Source organism: Arabidopsis thaliana, chromosome 5, assembly GCF_000001735.4.
Source record: "Arabidopsis thaliana chromosome 5, partial sequence".
NCBI classification, from domain to species: domain Eukaryota; kingdom Viridiplantae; phylum Streptophyta; class Magnoliopsida; order Brassicales; family Brassicaceae; genus Arabidopsis; species Arabidopsis thaliana.
The window spans coordinates 11,433,963-11,453,693 of record NC_003076.8 but is presented as its reverse complement, the minus strand read 5'-3'; the positions used below and the strand labels follow the sequence as shown (position 1 = coordinate 11,453,693).

At 37.1% G+C, this 19,731-nt stretch overlaps 9 pseudogenes across 9 annotated transcripts; 2 read left to right on the top strand and 7 right to left on the bottom strand.

The window, feature by feature from the left end:
• Positions 1-3,161: 3,161 nt before the first annotated feature.
• On the top strand, positions 3,162-3,650 carry AT5G32072 (annotated as a pseudogene). Its single transcript has 3 exons — positions 3,162-3,274; positions 3,408-3,504; positions 3,604-3,650.
• A 491-nt stretch (positions 3,651-4,141) lies between these two features.
• AT5G32070 lies at positions 4,142-6,027 on the bottom strand (annotated as a pseudogene; the record flags this gene model as incomplete). Its single annotated transcript has 5 exons — positions 4,142-4,189; positions 4,356-4,709; positions 4,763-4,911; positions 5,234-5,302; positions 5,628-6,027.
• A 136-nt stretch (positions 6,028-6,163) lies between these two features.
• Positions 6,164-7,375, bottom strand: AT5G32037 (annotated as a pseudogene; the record flags this gene model as incomplete). The annotated part of the gene is made up of 1 exon: positions 6,164-7,375.
• A 2,138-nt stretch (positions 7,376-9,513) lies between these two features.
• On the bottom strand, positions 9,514-10,690 carry AT5G30380 (annotated as a pseudogene; the record flags this gene model as incomplete). The annotated part of the gene is made up of 1 exon: positions 9,514-10,690.
• Positions 10,691-10,837: 147 nt separating this feature from the next.
• Positions 10,838-11,884, bottom strand: AT5G32112 (annotated as a pseudogene; the record flags this gene model as incomplete). The annotated part of the gene is made up of 1 exon: positions 10,838-11,884.
• Positions 11,885-12,561: 677 nt separating this feature from the next.
• AT5G32022 lies at positions 12,562-12,981 on the bottom strand (annotated as a pseudogene; the record flags this gene model as incomplete). Its single annotated transcript has 1 exon — positions 12,562-12,981.
• Positions 12,982-14,217: 1,236 nt separating this feature from the next.
• AT5G31932 lies at positions 14,218-14,439 on the bottom strand (annotated as a pseudogene; the record flags this gene model as incomplete). Its single annotated transcript has 1 exon — positions 14,218-14,439.
• A 987-nt stretch (positions 14,440-15,426) lies between these two features.
• Positions 15,427-16,050, bottom strand: AT5G31842 (annotated as a pseudogene; the record flags this gene model as incomplete). Its single annotated transcript has 1 exon — positions 15,427-16,050.
• Positions 16,051-17,480: 1,430 nt separating this feature from the next.
• Positions 17,481-19,357, top strand: AT5G31752 (annotated as a pseudogene; the record flags this gene model as incomplete). The annotated part of the gene is made up of 6 exons: positions 17,481-17,610; positions 17,665-17,975; positions 18,363-18,725; positions 18,794-19,011; positions 19,055-19,142; positions 19,217-19,357.
• Positions 19,358-19,731: the final 374 nt, after the last annotated feature.

Below are 19,731 nucleotides of genomic sequence, written 5' to 3'. Positions count from 1 at the left end.
TTGGAAGCCACACCCATGCCTTGTCCATATCACGACAATAGGACCACAACTCCACCACCAATTATAGTTTTTGTGATGATAAATTCAAACAATAATACACTCAGCTAACTTTCAATCAAATCAACACATACTTAAAATAAAACAAATTAGTATGAGAATAACAGCTTACAGAGTAAACCAGTCGCCAACAACAAATCCTTCCAGCTTTGAAAACCGTCTGCAAAACAAAATCAACATCATCTCTACCTTAAAATTAAAACCCAACATTTTTATGTAGTGAATTCGATTAAATCCAAAATCTCACATACCTTTCGGTTCTTTCCTAAACTGAACTGCAAAAACAAGCCAAATCATACATAGAAATTAGAAATCGATTATCAATTAAACCTAATTCCCAAATCTGAAATCAAAACCCGAATATTACCTTAGATCCCAAATTCGACCAGACAACTTTGATTTAGACTGATGAAGACGATTCAAAAGAATTGGATTTACTAAGCCTTCACAGAGATCGATTGATAGAGAGATCGATTGATAGAAGTCGATTGATAGAGAGATCAAAACCAAAATTAAAGGAACGAGGATCGATTTGCACAGAAAATGAATAAAATTAGCGTCTGATTACGAGCAAAGAGAACGAGATTGAGGATTTGAGAAAAGAGATGTCGTGAGAACCAAAGTCGAACACTCGAGAGAGAAAGGGGATTTTTCTGGGTAAAATGTTTTTTTTTCTTTTAATCAGGGTTAGTCAAATTTAATTTTGCGGGTCAACAAAAATTTATTTTGCGGTTCACCATTTGATAGCATTTTAATTATGCATATGCTATCAATAAACAAAATATTGAAGCGGGAGACAAACTACTTTTTGCCGCTCAACATAGAATAGCGTTTGTTTTGAACTGGTCAAACCAAAACTATAGCATATACTACCAAAACGCTATCTTCAACTACTATTAATACCCACTTTTCCTGTAGTGAGTCCTTTTTCAAGAAAGAGAATACGATATGATTATGGGAAGCACTTGAATCTTTCAAATTACTTACTATTGAGTATGTTTTATATCAAATTCAAAATTAGAAAAATATTAAGATTAAAAAATCATATGTTATTCCATGTTTAAAGCCACATCGTATAAAGTAAACTATTTTTGTTATCTATTTCTATGCAATGATAAATATTGGTTCTCAATCAAATTATAGAGTATATTAAATTCTAAAAACATTATATGCTAAAACTAAATCTTAAACCTCCAAACATCATAAAAATTAGTACAAAAACTTATTTATTTATTTTATTACATCATCTCACAATACAAAACAAAAATGTTTATTTTGTTTCTTTACAAAAAGCTTTTTCTATATTTTTAATTGCTAAATAGTGGTCTTTAATTCGTCCTAGTAACTTCAAAAACTCAAGATTTACTCAGCTTTCCAACTTGAAGAAAACAATATTTTGCTTTTACCACAACCATCAACATGTCATTTTCACATTATAGGAAATACTTATGCAACTTAATCGTATAAGTTAAATTGTGTTATAAAATATAACTCAAAACAAATAATATTATTATACTAGATTTTGTCCCGTGGTACACAGTGGGGCTAGTTTTTTCACAAAATTTATATATTAAGGGTATTTCGTATAGTTGAGTAATAGATTTTATAATTGGGTTTAAATGTATAATATGTGGTTATAGTATGTTACGTGGGACTACGGTTTATTTACAAAATATATAGAATCTGTATTTTGTAGACTACAATTTTCTTTCTACTCGGAATGTAGACGAAATTGGAATGTTGAAGAGTAGTGTATATATGTCGACTTTATAACTTTTTGCAAAATTTAATTTAATTTGTTTTGTAATGAATTTGCGAATTTCGTAAGAGTGTTTTTATAAATAGTGCCTAAATTTTAAATATTTGGCAGAGTTAAAAAATGTAGTAAAAAATTTAGTTCAAAATGGTTTTTTTAAAAATTAGAGAAGATATGTGTTTAAAAATAAACAAATTAGTGATCTTAGGCACAAAACAAATTAGTGATTTTAAGCCCAATAATATCAAAATCCCATATTTAGTTTTTTTATTATACTTGATACTCTGTTTGGGGTGCAAGCAAGCCTGATATGCACAAAGTTTATTATTCGGCCCAAACGGAAAAAAAAACTTAACCTCCTAAAATTTGTTGTCGGTAAGAGAGATGAAGGAATCTCATCTTAGATCCTGAAAATTCCGGCTTCTTCTTCGTTTCAATTCCAAAAATTCTGACAGACAATTCCGTTGCAATTAGCTGCTTCTTAATGTGCTTCCCGCGAGTATATATCAATACAAACGACCTTCATAAGATGCTAAATCTCTGTCTCCTTGTTTTCGGATTAGGAGCTACAGTTTACAGCTCCATCAAATCTCCGTAAACTCAGGTGAACATCTTAGTAAATGTATATTTCTTTTAAATCTCACATGTTGTGACTCAACTCTGGATATTGAACCGCTTTTTATCGTTGTTAATATGCATTTTGAAGGACGTTTTTTAAGTCCAAGAACACGGTTCAGATTCTGCAATTTGATTGTATAAGATGTTACTCTGTTTATGTAATTGTGTTTTGTTAAACCGTGCTCCTCCTCCAGCAATAGCTCAACCTAGTAGCGGTGGTTCTTTTTTGTGATTCATTGGTGCATCCATAACTGATGTTTTGTGCTTTTTATATTTCTTTGTTGGTGATTTTGTTAAGCATTGTTGTTTCATAGATTAGTGGTTTGGTTGGTCTGAACTTGAGGGTCGTTTCATGAATTCATCACATTTGGAGAATCAAATTCTTCTTTTCGGTCTATATTTGTATGTGAAAGTGTCGATTTTCTACACTGAGACATGTGTTGTATGTGAAGGACCGAGTTTCAATTTGCTGAGAATTGATTGAGAATTTGGCCTCTGTTGCTTCCTCTTCCTTTCCAATCTTCAATTTTTGGGTTTCCTTCTCTTCTTGAATGATGGTATTGCATGATTCTATTGAATGATTTACTCTGATTTTTGCTGAAACAACGTTTGTTGTTTGCTTTTTTTTTTTTTAATGTTTTGTTGTCTCGAAAACCTCCATAAAGAATACTCTGTGGGCTGAGACAGAAATACTCTCTATCATCTATGATGTCTGATTTGTTTAAATGACTTGCTCAGATTAACAGTACAGAGAATAGATCAGTTCTTCATGTTGCTCTCCGTGCTCCAAAGGATGCACTTATCAAGCCTGATGGAAAGAATGTGGTTCCAGAAGTTTGGAACGTTCTAGATAAGATCAAAGAATTTTCTGACAAAATTTGATTTGCGTTCATGGGTAAATTTTAGATGCCATTATAAAACCTACCTCTTAACGTTTTCATCTCCTTGTGTTGAGTTTTTTTGCACTAATTGACAGGTTGGAGCAATTGGCAAACCGCTGAAAGATGTCATTGCGATTGGTATTGGTGGTAGCTTCTTAGGTCCACTATTTGTCCACACGGCTCTCCAAACTGGTTGGTTGCATATAGTCTTGGTACCTTGCCTCTTGCTGGTAATCTTTCTAGCTTGTTTTGGTTCAATTTTTTGCTTTTATATTGCATGTTCATTCTCAGATCCTCAAGCTCTAGAGTCTACTAAAGGACGCGAGCTGCGTTTGTAAGCACTACATTCTTGTAGTTATATAGTTCCATACATAATTGTTTTCTGTGGTTATTTTTGCAATGCTTTGGTAGAATGAATGAGCTTCTTGATTGATATGCTTGTCACCAAATTGTGAAGTTTCTCCTAAAGATTCACGAAAACTCCTAAATATTTGTTTTTACCTGCCATTATTGTCATAAACTTACGATAATAACTGTTTTTCAAAAGTTCAGTTAACTTAGTAAGAGGAGGCTTTATTGAACTTGTTAGCTTCTAGTTATTCATTTCCATCCTAGAGATTAGATCAATCCATTATAAATCAATCTGAGTAGACGATTTTCTTAAGATGGTAATCTAATAGCAATGCTCATTCTCTGAAGTAATTCATATTGTTGTTTTAACCAAATGTTGAAGCTCTAAACCGAAAGTATGACATGTTTGCTTAAAACTGAGAGTTGTGATTAAACTTAAGTGAAAAAAGAGTTTCGTTTTAGAATAGAGAATGTATTGCTACTTCCTTGATGTGGTTGGATTGAATTTGAGTTGGCTGTGAAGAACCTGCATTTTATATTAGAAACACAATAGAGATATAAATTTATGAGTGGGGGTGATTCAAACCATAATTGAAAGTTCAATGTACAAAGAGTTAATGTGAAGTTAACTTACCCAAGTTTGTTGTCACATAGATTGAGTAAATGTTACTCAATCTATGTTCTGGAAAAACCTCGTAGAAAACAATGTTTGTTGTTTGCTTTTGAATGTTTCCGTCTTTGTCTAGTATTAGGATTTTCAAACCCTTTTTCGAGGTAACCCTAGACAATGCAACATACAGTTGGCCAAGAGAGAAGACGGGTTTAGGCAAGTAAAGACCAACTTGCTCAAGTGATTGTCCCTGGCTCTTATTGATTGTTATAGCAAATGCAACCGACAGTGAAAACTGTCTTCTTCGCATCTTGAATGGCAGCTTCATATCTGAAGGTGTAAGGTTGATTAGAGGAATCAAGACAATTTCACCAATTCTATCTCCAGTTATTACTCTCACTTGCACAACTTGTTTGGTAAGTTGCGTTTTTGTAGCCTGGTCCCATTATAAAGCCCTCCTTTCGGATCAAGATTCCTAAGCAATATAACAGGAGCACCAACCTTCAAACATAAAGCATGATGAGCCAAACCCGAGAGCTTTATACTATTCAAGAAATCTGGGGTAATTACAGAATTAGCGAGTGAATCTGAATCTGTTGGATCAATGCTATCAGCACTTAAGTAAATCCTTTCTTCACCTACAAAAAAACACAACGTGTAATTAGCTTACTCCATCTAAGGCATCCATTTGATTTACACGACAAAAAGCCAAAGTCTGTTTGGTCACTTACTTTCCAAATGTCCCAACATATATAGGTTTATAGTGTTGACGTCTTCATTGGGTGGTGCTTAAATAGCTCTCCTTTGAAAAAACTTTGATCATTTATCATATGAAGTTCTGATGGATCTCCATATATTTCCTTATGCTGATTGCTTCAATTGGGTTTCTTGCTTCTTTAATCAACAACTCCTTTAGAATATCAATAAGTACCTCTCCATCATTAGGCTCATTAATCCTACCATCACCAATAGCCAATAACCAATCAGAAAACTGTTGTATCTCTTTGGCTTCCTCGCTACTTAAACCGCCTGATAGGATTCGCATGTTCTTTGTTAATTTCAGAACCTTGCAGTGGTTCTAGAGGTATGAAGCATTAAGTGAAAACATCACAATTTCTGCTCTCCTTGTGCCATTAATAACTGGAAGTACTTGTCTAAAATCACCGCTAAAAACAACAACTTTTCCACCAAAAACTTTGTTGTCTTTTTATTGAGTATATCACAGAAGCTTTTATCCAAAGACTCAAAACAGAACTTGCTCATCATTGGCGCTTCATCTCAGATAATAAGAGATGCTTCTTTAATCAAATTAGCAAGATCAGATTTAGGTGTGACCTTGAATGTGTTGTCTTACCACCTTTTAACAACAAAGACGCAATGCCACTCGAGGCGACATTAAGCACAATATGTCCTCTACATCTAATAGCAGCTGCTAATGTCTTCCACATAAAAATTTTCCCAGTCCCTCTAAAACCATAAAAACCAAAAACACCTTCCAAATCATTGAAAACAGCACCGGTGATCTCATCATATATGCCTCTCTGCTCAATATTTAGCATCTGAAACCACTCGTCATGCTTTTCTTGCAAGTTAGAATCTAGGTTATGTCTCAGCTCATCAACAACTAAACGGTTAGAGTTATCAATACCTTCTCTAGAAGGCTGCGGGGAATCCTGAATATCTTGGTGTGTAGCACCATTAAATAACATAATCTTCTCAATTTCTTGCAGAGTGTAGCTTTTTAGTTTAGCCATTGTAAGTTTTAGTTCTGCACGTAGTCATCAAGAAGAAATTGATAAGCATTGAGATATTTTGAAAAAAAAACAAATTAATGAAGACAATTTACTACAAAGTATAAAATAATCAGTTTAAAAAAAAAATTGAATACATGGATTGTTATAGTCTTCTCTTTTCTTGTTCTCAATATCTTCTGCCAAAAGGTATCATGTTTCTGACCATACGTGATCCGGTCTTGCGAGAGAGTTTGATAGAAGCAACATAGCAAAAAAAATTCTCAAGTAATCTCCAAAACAGAACTGACTAGCTTTAAGTAGACCATCTATATAAACTTGATCCTCATCCAAAATTTCTCTTGCAAAACATGATTCTTTGAATGATGGATATAAGACACCATTAAATGTCTTCATGTCTTCATAACTCATAGGCCCTCTGACTATGTTGAGAAGCACTCGAAGATAGTATTTGTCTTCCATTTTCCTACACACGTAGTTAATACGCCCCAAAGAAAATCCTCTACATCTCTTAACCCAATGCTTATTCTTTCCATCCCAAGTAAAATAGGCAGAGATTTGTGAATATAGAAGTTCTCTAGCATGTTTACCATTTTTCCAACAGTATTATTCCTATTCAAAGTCAACCAAACATGAATATTGAATCTTCATTGCTTATACGTTCCAGGACATCTTCAATAACCGCGTTTGGATAAAAGTAAGCAGGTTGTTTCTCTTCACAATGGAAAGATAATCTTTGAACTGTTGTAGATCGTTGCTGAAGTGGAAATTTGTAAATCCTCCAAACAACTTCCGAGGCGGATACATACCTAAACATATGAAAATTATTTTGTAAATATCACATTAAAATTAATGCCAATATATGAAATGGGGGACGGTTTAAACAATTACCTACAGTCAAACCAATCTTTGATTTCATCCTATTTTTTCTCAGTAGAATTTGGAGGTTCTCCAGGGGTCGCAGTCTCTGTTGTTTTATCCTATTTGGCTGGCTCAATAATAAATACAACACGATCCAGACCTTTGTTGATATACTTAAATAAGTATTTGAAAGAACCACTCTGGTTACACCATTGCACGTTGATATGAGCTTGATATCGAAGTGACAGTTTCTTATTATAAGGGACAACATATCTATTATCACATTTAAAACCACCCTTTTCAATATAGTCTTTTGTCATCCTCCTTCGATAGATGGGATAACCATCCTTACCAACTTTGGTAATATCCTGATGTTTTTTTGGGTATTGTTTAGAACATTTACCTTCAAGCATACATGGGAAATTCGTATTTGCAGCACCACATGGCCCATGAATCATTGAATTCTCGATTACTTCATATAGCTCAGATTTTATAGGTTAACATATGTAGATAGCCTAATGATTTGATTTATTTTTAATGGTGGCTATAAACATGGTAAATAGCCGAATTTTTTCTTTCCAGATTTGTAGCTTAAAGCTTAATATGTTGCCCTGTTTGTGACCTCACTGCCTGTAATGGTAAAAGACACTAAGCAACTTCCAATCTGTTTCTATTGATGTTAGTCTATTCCATCACTAAACTGCAACTAAAAGTGTTTATGTTTTACGATGTATAGGAACATTTCAAACTCTTGATGCAAGGCACATTGATCTCATATGTTGCAGAAAAATGCAAGTGCTGCCGACTGAGATATATTTAAAGAATCTTCATATTCATGTAACTTAAAATCACCTTATCACTCTAAATAAAATTTCTGAGATTATCACTCTAAATAAAAAATTTGTTACGTGATGACTTGGCTACATCTGTTCATAACATTTTATACCTTTTCAGATTGATCAAATTTTCTGCGGTTTGCTAGAAACCATGATCTGCCAGGTCACGATCTTTTGTTAGTCATAATAAAGTCAAATGCATATCAGACATAGTAAGTAAAACCTCTCATGAGGTGAACAAAACTTTAATATTTGATGATCTGTCATGCAGGTGCTAGAAACCATGATCTATTTTTTATTTGTAGTATCCTTATCACATTATGAAATTAAGACTGCAATTTCTCTATTTGACATGCCTGAACTTGATTCTCTCTAGCTACTTCAATATTCTATAAATGGTGGGTGATTCTCTTTCCCTAGGCTTTTGAAGTGTTACATTTTTGAGTACTTTCTTTTCTGTTTGTTTATTTGTTGCCTTTGTTATGGACTGCTGGGATAATTTATGTTAAAGTAATGTATGAATTAGAATATCAACAACATAAAGTGATTCTTGATTAATACAAACTTGTGATAGTCCAGTTTTGTAAAGACAATGAAAAGTAAATGCATATGATGCTGTTAGGCTGTGATTACCATTATCATAAGTTCACAAATTGTTTTATTCAGCCAGCTAAACTTGATCAGAGAGGAAAAATAACTTGCACAAAGAACAATAAACTCTCTTATTCGTACCACCAATATTTCAAGGAATGCTTCAGATCTGGTATGTTTAACAATAGATGTTTTCTTACTAATTATCTGTATAAGTAGCTTAAGTATGAGAAAAGTCCGGTGAAATATTTTGGGTACTAAATTGAAGACACATGTAATGATTAATTTAACAATGTTTACTGCTTATTAGTACGCTTCTAGCACTTTCCATATATTTCATTTTTTAATCCATCATTAGGCTTCATGTTATTGTAATTATTTTGTTCAGAACTCTATGTTATTGTCTGCTTGTTATTTCCGATGAAAACACTAAAACCCACGAATTTTTGAGATTAATAATTGTTAGAAACTATGATCTGTCAGGCAAAAAACTTTTGTTAGTCATAATCAAGTCTTTGGCTTTGATGAAATAGTCGGTAAAACCTGGCATGAGTTGAACAAAACCAAAATCTTGGATGAGTACAGGCGTTTTATTGATGACATGATGGTTGAATGTAGAACTGATATGTATAAGACGTAATCAAAAGTTTGCTTTCTCTGTTATCTACAGTTCTTCATACTCTGAACTTTATTATTCTCAGGAAGAGTATACTGGAGATGAAGTTGGGAAACTGCCCTTTGTGAGCTTACATACCATGTGAAGTATAAGTCCTTACACTAGGTACAGTTTCCAATTCAATAATTTGTTTTTAATTGAAATTAGAACTACTTTAATGGGATTCATATTAGTGATTATATTTCCAAGTTGGTCTAACTTTCTGTTCTAACTAAATAACCTTAGCTAATTAGTGTAACAATAGGAACTTGGAATATAAGTAGTACAAAATATTATGCAAAAACAGTAAACTTTATTAAAGCAATAATCTCATGAAATAGATGTCTACGAATAGAGAACTTATTATAACAAATCAAAATCTAGTAAAACTAAAACCAAACAAAAACAGTCCAACATGATGACCAAAGGCGTGGAGACTGGAGTACCAAGTTTGAGGAGCAGCGTTCAGTATGAAAAGAAGGACGTGGTTGTGAAGGTCAAAGTTGAGAAGAAGGAGTGATCACTCTCTAACTTTCACAAATAAATTCAAAAGGTTTCACTTTGATTTTCATCCCTATCCTTTCCGCTAGGATCTCCTAGTTGTGCGTGTTGAGAGGTGAGTCCGAATTCTAGGTTTGACTTTTCCAAGTCAATGGGTTCAACACATATCTTCTTAGAGGTGGAGGATTCATCAGCAGTACCATGGAAGAAGGAGTACCGGAGTCTGATGTGTCGTGGCTATTCTCTAACATGAGTTGTGCCTTTGGGAAAGAATCGTTTAGCATATCAGTTTCCAATTGTCAATACACGGGCAACTAAATTTTAGATAATGTTTGATTTAGCTAACCTGATCAGCTGACACAATAGAGGCAAGATTCACCATATCAGCAAAATATGGTATGTGTTCTTTTTCAACCTTGCAAAGAACTTTTTAAACTTTGTAGTCTTCCTTTCCATCTGATATATGTTCGTTTCAACCTTCACCAAGAAGAGAAAGGTCTTTCCAATTAAGTTTTTAACTGGCCCTAGCAAATTCTCAGGGTCCACAACCTAAGAAGGAAAAATGTATATTACAATCAGTATAGGATCTATTCAGTTTACACCGCTTCTATTTGTGTTAATAAACATAGAGAACCTACATCATCGAGTGATCCATCGAGAATAGATGCGACTGACTCGCCAATGAGTTCAGAGCAAACTGAATCAAATAAGAGAAACCTTGCCTCTCCAAGATTGTCCATAACATTAGCGTAAAGCATAAACTTGTAACACAAATTTACACAAAATGAGTAATGAAATAGTTTAACCAAAATGAGTAATGAAATAGTTTAACTAAAACCATGGATTGATTGTTATTACCTTGGGATGACATTAGTGACCACAGTTTTGCAAGTGGCACACCAAAACCTTAGTTTTTCCCCTTGTTATTCACACCATGGACTCCAGCATAGATATGATTTACTTTCTTGTTGCAAGTCTTACAACTAATGTAATATCATGCCCAATCCGTGTCAATTACATACACATTACATAAAACCCTAAACTTTCCAATCTAAAAAAAGCTATCACGTTTTTTGAATTATATTAAAGAGATGACATGAAGGGTTAAATAGAATTGCTTATTTGATAGAGGTGATATGAATCATACCTCAATTGAACACTTCAAGTCAGAAATTGATTTCCTTAGATAATCAAGGAAATCAACATCTTTGTGAACAACCATTTTCCACCTTGGCTGCCTCTCGCGGGAGATGAGATTGAGGCCATAAGAGGGTAGTCTGTAACAATCAATTACAGTAAGCACCAATAGATTTTCCAATAAGTAAACATTTTTAAACTTGCTGAAAAACACTAAATACTTCACTTATGCCTCTTGGAAAAAAACAGCTCCAGAGAAAGGCGGATTGACATGCACTTGAGTAACATCAAAGGAATTTGATAGAGTCCTTACACCTAGTATAATAGAGCCGTATATTAATAGCAATTCATTGAACCATAAGAGAGGAAGCCGAGAATGAATTAGATATACCTTTGGAAGATTTGATTTTCACAAATCTGAGAATGCAAATCACCATTCCACGATTAGAATTTTGACATGCCCTAAAAATCTGTTCAGCAAATGTACCCCACAAAGTACCGTCAATCCTCTCATCACTATGGGACGTAAAAAAATTGATTGGTGAGATGAAGTTTAATATACGGCTTAGAGTTATGGTTAATGTAGAAAATATAAACGCTGAAAACAAACGTTTCATCACGAATTTCAAATTCGAGTTTGGTTGTGTGTTTGTTATTTGCTTCTAAGTTCTGCAGCTCTCCTAGAGAAACAATCAGAACAATGACATCTATAACAAAAAAAAGGTGTTAGTTTAAATGAAATAAGAACAGAAATTTCGAAGAGAATTATAACTTTTTTAATAGAGATTTACCAACTAATATATATGGATTAAACTCTCCATTCTGGATTTTCTGAAACTTTGCCAATGATAGAAACATAGAATCAAATACAGGTTCAGATCCCATTACAGTGGTTCCATTGGTTAATGTCATCTTGTACAGATGATTAGTTGGCCTTAATTGACCGCCAGCATAGTTGAGAGTAAACATCTCAACAAACACCCACTGCCAACAGTTAGCTTATTAACATGTCTTGATACCAAGTCTGTCCTAACTGTGGCGTGGATTTTTTTGTTCTGCAACATAGATTAACTTTCAATCATTATCAACAAATGAAGGAAACAATATAAAGAGCCAATAAAAATTAAATATAGATTACCTGTTCATTAGAGAAAATGAGTTCAAGTGTTTCACTAGTCTTTTGTGTATATTATTTCCAGGAATGAAGAACTTTGACTTGAACTCTTCATGTTTTGGTGTAGGGGCGGACGTCTTTAAAGCTAATGGTAATGTGAGTGGTGATGAAAGAAATCTCGTTGGTTCTTTATATAGTGGTATGGAAAATGGGTTAATATCGTGTATGGGGAGTAAATAAGCCGCAAGCTTTTTTGAGGATTTTCCTTTATTTGAAGGTTTTGAATTGATTGGATTAGTTGTGAATTTTATTTTATGATGAAAATTTATGGTTGTTATAAAAGATTAAAATAAGAAAGAAGAATGAGGACTAGAGAGAGTACAACTCAAAACAAGAGTTTTCTTATTGCTTTCTCTTTCTCTTCTCTTTCCTTTGTAACTTACAAATGAATGAAACGAACTATATATAGAAGAGTTTACTTAGCTAGGAAGTAAATTATTTAGGGAAGAAGTAATGGATAAACATCATCCATATCTTAGGGAGGAAGTAATGGATAAACATAATCCATATCTTAGAGGGGAATTAATGGATAAACATCATCCATAGCTTAAGGAAGAAGTAATGGATGGAGATAAGCATCATCCATATCTTATAGATAGAGATGAGTGATGGATAATCACATCCATATTTATCCAGTTTATAACACTCCCCCTTGAATATCCATCACTTTTGATGAGTTACGTACTGCCTCGTTAAAAACCATGTCATAGAAAAACCCTTTGGGATAAAAACCATGACAAAGGAAAAAGAGTACAGTGACGTAACTCTCCCTGGAAGAAACTTCACAGGTCTCGTAGATGACGCATTCCAATACTTTGAACATGCTTTCTAAATGTCGAAGTTGGAAGCGTCTTTTTGAATAGATCTGCTGCATTGTCACTTGAACGAATGTATTGCACTTCTACTTCCTTGTTCTTCTCTAGTTCTTGAGTGTATGAGAAGAGAATCGTGGAGGGATATGCTTTGTTCTGTCGCTCTTGATATAGCCTTCTTTGATTTGAGCAACACATGCAGCATTATCTTCATATATTCTTGTTGGCTCTCTTTTGATGACTAATCCACTAGTTTCTTGAATATGATTAGTCATGGCGACTATAGTCAGCTTTTGAGAACGCCACGAGATTCCAGTTCCACCAATGGTAAAAACATATCCGGTTTGCAGATCTGCATCTGCAAAACCAACTTGACCAAACTCGGGGTTTCTAGGATAATATAATCCAAAATTAATAGTACCTTGAAGATAACTGATATACCTCGATTTTCTCTGCTTTTAGCTATGATTTAGGTATAGTTTTTAGAGTCATTTTGTTATTTGTAGAGTCTTTTCTAGTCTTTTTCAGGTCTTTACATGTTTGGGATGCATTTGAAGATTATGGAGCATTCTGGAGCAAAACAGACAACTTAAGTTGCGGCAGCAATCCGGAGACGAAAATTGACGTAGGTGTCGATCGACACAACCCCCGGTGTCGAGCGACACCAATACCTGACGACAAGTGAATTGCGCAACTTATTGATGTTTTGAAGATTTCCAAATTCGGCCCAGAACTTTCTCCTATTTTTAAAGAAGTCCTTGCACGTTTTAGGTCATATATATATATATATATATATATATATATAGTTTTAAAGGTCATTGTTTAGACCTAACTCTGATTATCTTTTTTATTCTTGGAAGCAAAACCCTGTGGAGACTCCCTTTAGAGAAGATTCTTCTAAACTCTTTTCTCTTCTTCATTCCATCATTGATTTCTTATTCAATCATGTTTTGTTCTTCTATGATCATGCTTGAGTAGTTCTTTTGTTGGGTTTAGGGATTCTTATTAGGGATTTGGATGAATTAGTAAATCAAAAACCCTGTTAGGATAATATATTTAGAATTCTTCATTTTTGATTATTCTTAATGCTAGTTCTAGTTAGTTCTAGAGTAAATAGCTAGAACTTGATTTTAGGTTATTAGGTATGCCCACCATAGGTATCTAATAATGGAACTATTTTAGATGAGCCTAGTATTTAGATGCGTGCTAGAGTCCATTACTTAGGTAAACTTATCAAACCTGATTATAATGCTTGCTTAGTTCTAGGGATTTACAAGAGAGTTGGGATCAATACTATTAAGCATAGTGAGTTTCGCGGAATACCACCGGTTACTTTATATTAGTGATTTGTGTTCTAGAATGGTTCGATAATATTCCTAATTTACTGCTAGATCTACTATTCTGATATCTCCTGAGAATTTTCTAAACCCGACATCTTAATCATCTGAATCTACAACCAATTTTAATTGATTTCTTGTCTTTTACTTTTATAATACTTTCTGTTTAGCTTTATTCAAAACTGTTAATCTATTGTGTGATCCGAGAACTTTGTGGAATTCGATCCCTAAGTGCTATAACAATCTCTTTATTTGAGAGAGTAGTCATTAGGGAAATTTGACTCATATCAATAACGGAAGATGTGCTTTATCCCATTCCAATGCCTTCGTGTAAGGGATGAATTGTACCTTGCAAGCAAATTAATAGCAAAAGCAATATCTGGTCTAGTACAATTTGCAAGATACATAAGTCCACCGATAGCATTCATATAAGGTACTTCGGGACCCAGAAAATCTTCGTTATCCTCACAAGATCTAAATGGATCATTTTCAAGACTTAAAGATCTATTGATGATAATAGGTTTTTAAGATCAATTAATCCTAAAGCATTATCATGTCGTTGTAGTACTTAAGGTTGTCAATCCAAACGGGTGTGATGCTTACAATCAAGATGTGATCAGAAGTCACTAAGTCAAGCCAAGCAATAACAGGTTTTGGTGTGTTCTAGCAGTCCTAAGTGAACATGCAGAAAACAGAAATTCAAGCAGAATAATAAAAGCACTCGACCAACACAGCTCGTTACAGAGCACTAGGTGTGGTCGAGTGAGTTGGTCGAGTAACAGGTAGTAAACGAAACAGAGACACTCGACTGCACAGTCTGTTGCCAGACAACTGGGTGGTCGAGTATCAGGTCGAGTAACAGGAAAAAATTGCAGAAACTAAGCAACAGATGACAAGATGCAGTAAACAACAGTAGAGTAAACAATAAAATCAATCAGATAAAGAATTCCCGAGGATGGGGTAATTGAGTAGTTTCGTTTCCTTAGTTTACAGGTGATTGACATGCTCAATAAATTATCCTTAGACAACAAGTTCATTAACCGAATCTAAGTGCCACAGCAACAGAGACCCTCAAGTTAACCTAGTCCCAGACTCAATCACCATTGACGAGAGCTAACCTAACAGGCATTACGAATCAACAAGTTAAAGCCAAAACGCTCCCTGCAACTAATACCTTGGTATAGCGTCACGAATCTCTGGAATTAGTGGTTCAGCCATTTCATCGAACACCTTTTGGGCGCGGAAATGTCTGGGCTCAAATTCCAGTTGATCAGAAAGCAATAGGCATTAAGAACAACTAATCCTGAAGGGATCTATCAATCAAACTCAACTACCTAGCATACTAAGAATTCTACACTACTTTAACCCATCCTTAGAAACCTATTCACTACTCAGACATCATTGTAGAAAGCATAAACGTTGAATGGAATGAAAACATGATAACAACAGAGTAATAGCAAAATGATAACAAGATGAACAACAGTAAACGAAATCAAGAACAAATGCTGAATACTGAATAGATAAAGAGAAATCCGGTTTATAAAAGGTCTAGAACACAGTGTATGCGGAATAAAACTAGATAAAAACTTGTTCTCGAAAATGTAAAGTACATGCTACTTATAGCAAAATATTCTGAAACCCTAATACTCAAAACGACGCAGTATTGGGACGGATTAAGAACTGTACTCGACCCATGTGGTCGAGTGAGAGGTCGAGTGATAAGCTGGAGTCTTCTTTTCTTCCTTGTGCTCGAGTGTGTAGTTAAGTGCGGAATGGAGAAGACTCTGAAGCTTGCCATCGAGTATGTAGTCGAGTGGTGGTTCTGAGAGTCAAAACTCGCACAAGAGAAAATTGTACTAAGGGTTTCTTCAAAGAACGGATCTTTGTGAGATTCTCAAAGAACAACAGAATTGTTGATTACCGCGGATGGTGTTCTTAGTTATATTATTGAAATGATGAGGATTCGATCGTACAAGTGTTTAGAAATATGAAAATAAGTGTTTTGCCTTCAAAATCAGAGCGTTTTTGATAGCCTGAAGTTGAGAGCGTTTTTGTGCGTGTCCCCCTTGTTTGTCCTCAGAGGTGCTTTATATAGGGTTTTGGCGGATCGCTTCTCGCGATATTCTCGGAAGATTTCTCTTTATCTTAGAGTTGGCGAAGGAGATTGCCTTTATCTTCCGAAGATTTTGGGGACTTCTATATTCGGTGATATCTTCGGAGATTCTCCAATATCTCTTGCGGGTTTTTCGGAAATGGTATGTTTGATCTTATATTGGTTAAGTCTTTTTTTGAAGGTTTTTTGACCCAATCCGAAGTTCTTTCGAGCCGGGTTGAGCTGCCCTCGAGTCGTTGCTAAGCGGCTCGGGCCGCGCTAGTCGAATGATGTGCCCCCGAGGCGTCTTGAAACCTGCCTCGGGATGATTTTCAGGTGTTGGCATCGAGGCACTTCGAGACCGGGTCGGGGAATCCTTGTGGTGATGCTCCGAGGCGTTCTCGATGTTGCCTCGGGATGGTTCCTCGACATGATCTCCAAGGTGTTTTGAGGCCCGGCCGGGATGGTTCTTCGACATGATCTCCAAGGCATTGATTAGGGTTGGCTCGGTTACCTGGGTGGAATCCGACCCCAACAGTTTGCCCCCCAGCTCATTGACTTGGCGGAAAGACGATGAGCTTCATGAATGGATTCTCGAGCCGACTGTTCGTCTTCTTAGGCCTAACTTTGTCGCTTCATCTTCCTAGACGGTCAAACTTCCGTTGCGTGCCGCCGACTATTTTTGAGAAGTGGAAACGTTTCTCGCTTATTCCCGAGGGTCACGCGGGTGTCTCCTTCTGCTGAGCCCACGCGCTTCAACGCGTTTTATTTACTTGCTGCGGACCCGACGCGCCTCCAAAAACTCTATATATACGGCGAGCCATTCCTTTAGGAGCTCATTTGAAGTTTTCGAAGAAAAGAAACAAGGTTTGCTTCTTTCTCTTTGATTTTGATATTTCTATTGTTCTCTCTTTTCCGGTGAAGGTCCGCCGTTTCTATGTTATTTTTTTATTTTGCCGGTTTAGAAATTCCTTGTTTTCTGGTTGTTTCTCATCTTGTCGAGCATACCGAGCCGAAAATGAGTTCTAGCCAGTCTCTTTCGATCCCGAGCGCCTCTCTCGCCGATTCCAGTGATTCGAACCATCCAGATGACCTTCCCCCATCTACAAACGGAGAAAAGTTTGGATGTCTTCTGAGGAAGATGTTGTATCTTCTTCGAGTGTTCCCGAGCAGATGATCGCTTTCACGGCTTGGGAGGATACCAATGCCGATATTGCTTGAGAATTGGATTTTCCCGATGATCCCGAGTCGCCTCTCGTCCGGAGGCCCCTTGTCCCGACGACCGACAAAGCTGAGACGTCCAATTGGCGAGATGTACCCGAGCCCTTAATGCCGACGATAAAGATTGAGGACATTCTTTATTTCGGCCCGAATGAGACCGAAGACATTCTGCGTCTCAACGAGCAGAGGGCTTTTGAGAAAGCCGAGAGAAGAGGAGGAAGAAGAATAAGAGGGCGATAATGCCGGATCCCCCCGGCTCAACGTTATGCACCGAGCGGTCCTTTTCGGATCTGAGATCCCGATTTGGTCTTGGTGAAGTCAATTTGCGTGTGCCGAGCCCCGATGAGCGAGCCGACAACCCCCCTGCGGGTTTTTATACTCTGTATGAAGGATTCTTCTATAGTTGTTTTTTGTGGTTGCCAGTCCCGAGGCTGGTTTTGGAGTACGTGACATCGTACCAGATTGCCCTCTCCCATATCACGATGCGTTCCTTGAGACATGTGGTCGGGATTTTGATTCAGAGTTATGAGTCTGAAACTGACATAACGCTTGCTCATTTGAGAAATCTTCTTGAGATTTGGCAGGTTCCCAAATCCGAAGTGGATCGGTATTACATTTCTCCTGCTAAGGGTAGGAAAGTTATTGATGGGTTCCCGAGCAAGGATGAGCCATATACAGATCACTTTTTCTTTGTAGCCATCGAGGACGCTGTTCACGAAGACCTCCTCGGGTTGGTTCTAACGAGATGGGGAATTTTGTGCCCGATGCGGTTTTACCTTCTTTTTCTAACTGTAGTTTTAGCTTCTTAGATGAGAACGCACCCTCAAGTTCTCAAGCCAATCCCAGACGATTTTCTTTCAGCTTTTCACGCGTTATCGGCTCGGAAGTGCGAATGGTTGAAGCATTTCTCTTGGGAGCGAGTTGAACGAGCGCTTCGTCTTCTTCACGGTGTTTCTTGTCCTTCTAGTTCGGAATCATCAAATCACCGTACCCAATTTTTCGTAGATATGCAGTCAACAAAGCTTACGTTGCGGTAGGTTTACGCGAAAAAGAAAGAGGATAAGGAGAGGCGTTTGGCGGAGGAGAAACGCCTTGCCGACGCGGGACTGATTTCACCGTAGGCCGCTCCCGAGGCGACCCGAGACGGGGAAGTTGTTCCTGATGCTTCCGCGCCGATTGATACGGCGCCCGTTGAAGCTCAGGAAGCTGATCCGCCTACTGCTGCACCCGAGGCGGTTGTGGCGTTACCTGCGAGCGATAAAGCGGCAGATAAACGCGTTTGGATTGACGATGAATCGTCTAACAAGATGAAGAAGAAGAAGAAGAAGACTTATGGTCCCGAGGAGGAGAAAGCGCTCCCGATCTTTGAAGATCGTATTGCCTTGGCTAATCTGCTCGGGGGATGCGTAGGTCCTCTGCTCCCTCCTCCAGATACTCTTCCGGAATCTCGGAAGTATGCCGAGATGACATCTCACTTCTTACGGGTATGTGTTTCATTATTCATAATTTGTCTTCGGTTCCGATATTGTAACCCTATCTTTCACTTGTTCAGGTCGTCGCCTCGATGAACCTGATGGTACATTCGTACGATTTGGCTATGCGGAACAATATGGAGGCGGGTAACAAATTAGTCGAGGCGGAGTCTCCGATTCAGGTCGCCGAGCGGGAGAAAAATGAAGAGCTCTCCGAAGCTGCTACGGCAAATCTGGAGAGGGAGGAGGCTGAGCACGCGGCCTTTATAAACAAAGAGAATGCCATCAAGATGGCCGAGTAGAATCTCAAGGCGGATTCTGAGATCGTCCGTCTCAAACAGATGTTGGCCGAGACGAGAGGACTTCGTGATAGAGAGGTGGCTTGGGCCATTCAAACGACAAGGCGAGAGGTTTCGGAAATCTTTACCGGTAAGTTGAAAGCTGTCGAGCACAAAGTGTCACTCCTTGATGAGGTCAATGACCAGTTCATGTACCTATCCCAGGCGCAAGCCAATGCGCAGCTAATCAAGGCGCTTGAAGAGGGCGGGGTTCTGGAGAGAGAGAAAGATCAAGTCGATGAGTGGTTGAAGGATTTTGCCGACGCCGAGGCTAACATTAACCGCTTCTCAAGCCCGCTCCTCTGAGTCTGGGTGGTCATAGGTCGGTTGAGTCTCTTGCCGACGAGGTGGGGGTTACTGACCAATCCGGAAGTCTCCTTCTTGCCGAGAGCAACCGCCCATCCGAGGAGCTTGACTAGGGACTCGAGGAGGGATTTTTTTTTTTTTTTTTGTTATTATGTTTGGTCGTAGTACTTATGCTAGGATGGCTTTATCCAAAGATTTGTAGAACCTGCGCCAGGATGGCTTTATCCAAAAGTTTTTGAAATGCAAAATTTTTGGTTAGAATCTTTGATTAGATCCGAACCGTTTTATTTACCAGTGCGAGATACTGGGTTTTGAAGTGAAATCTCTCGGTTGCGACACGATCAGATTCACTTCCCGACCAACGTTTAGGAACG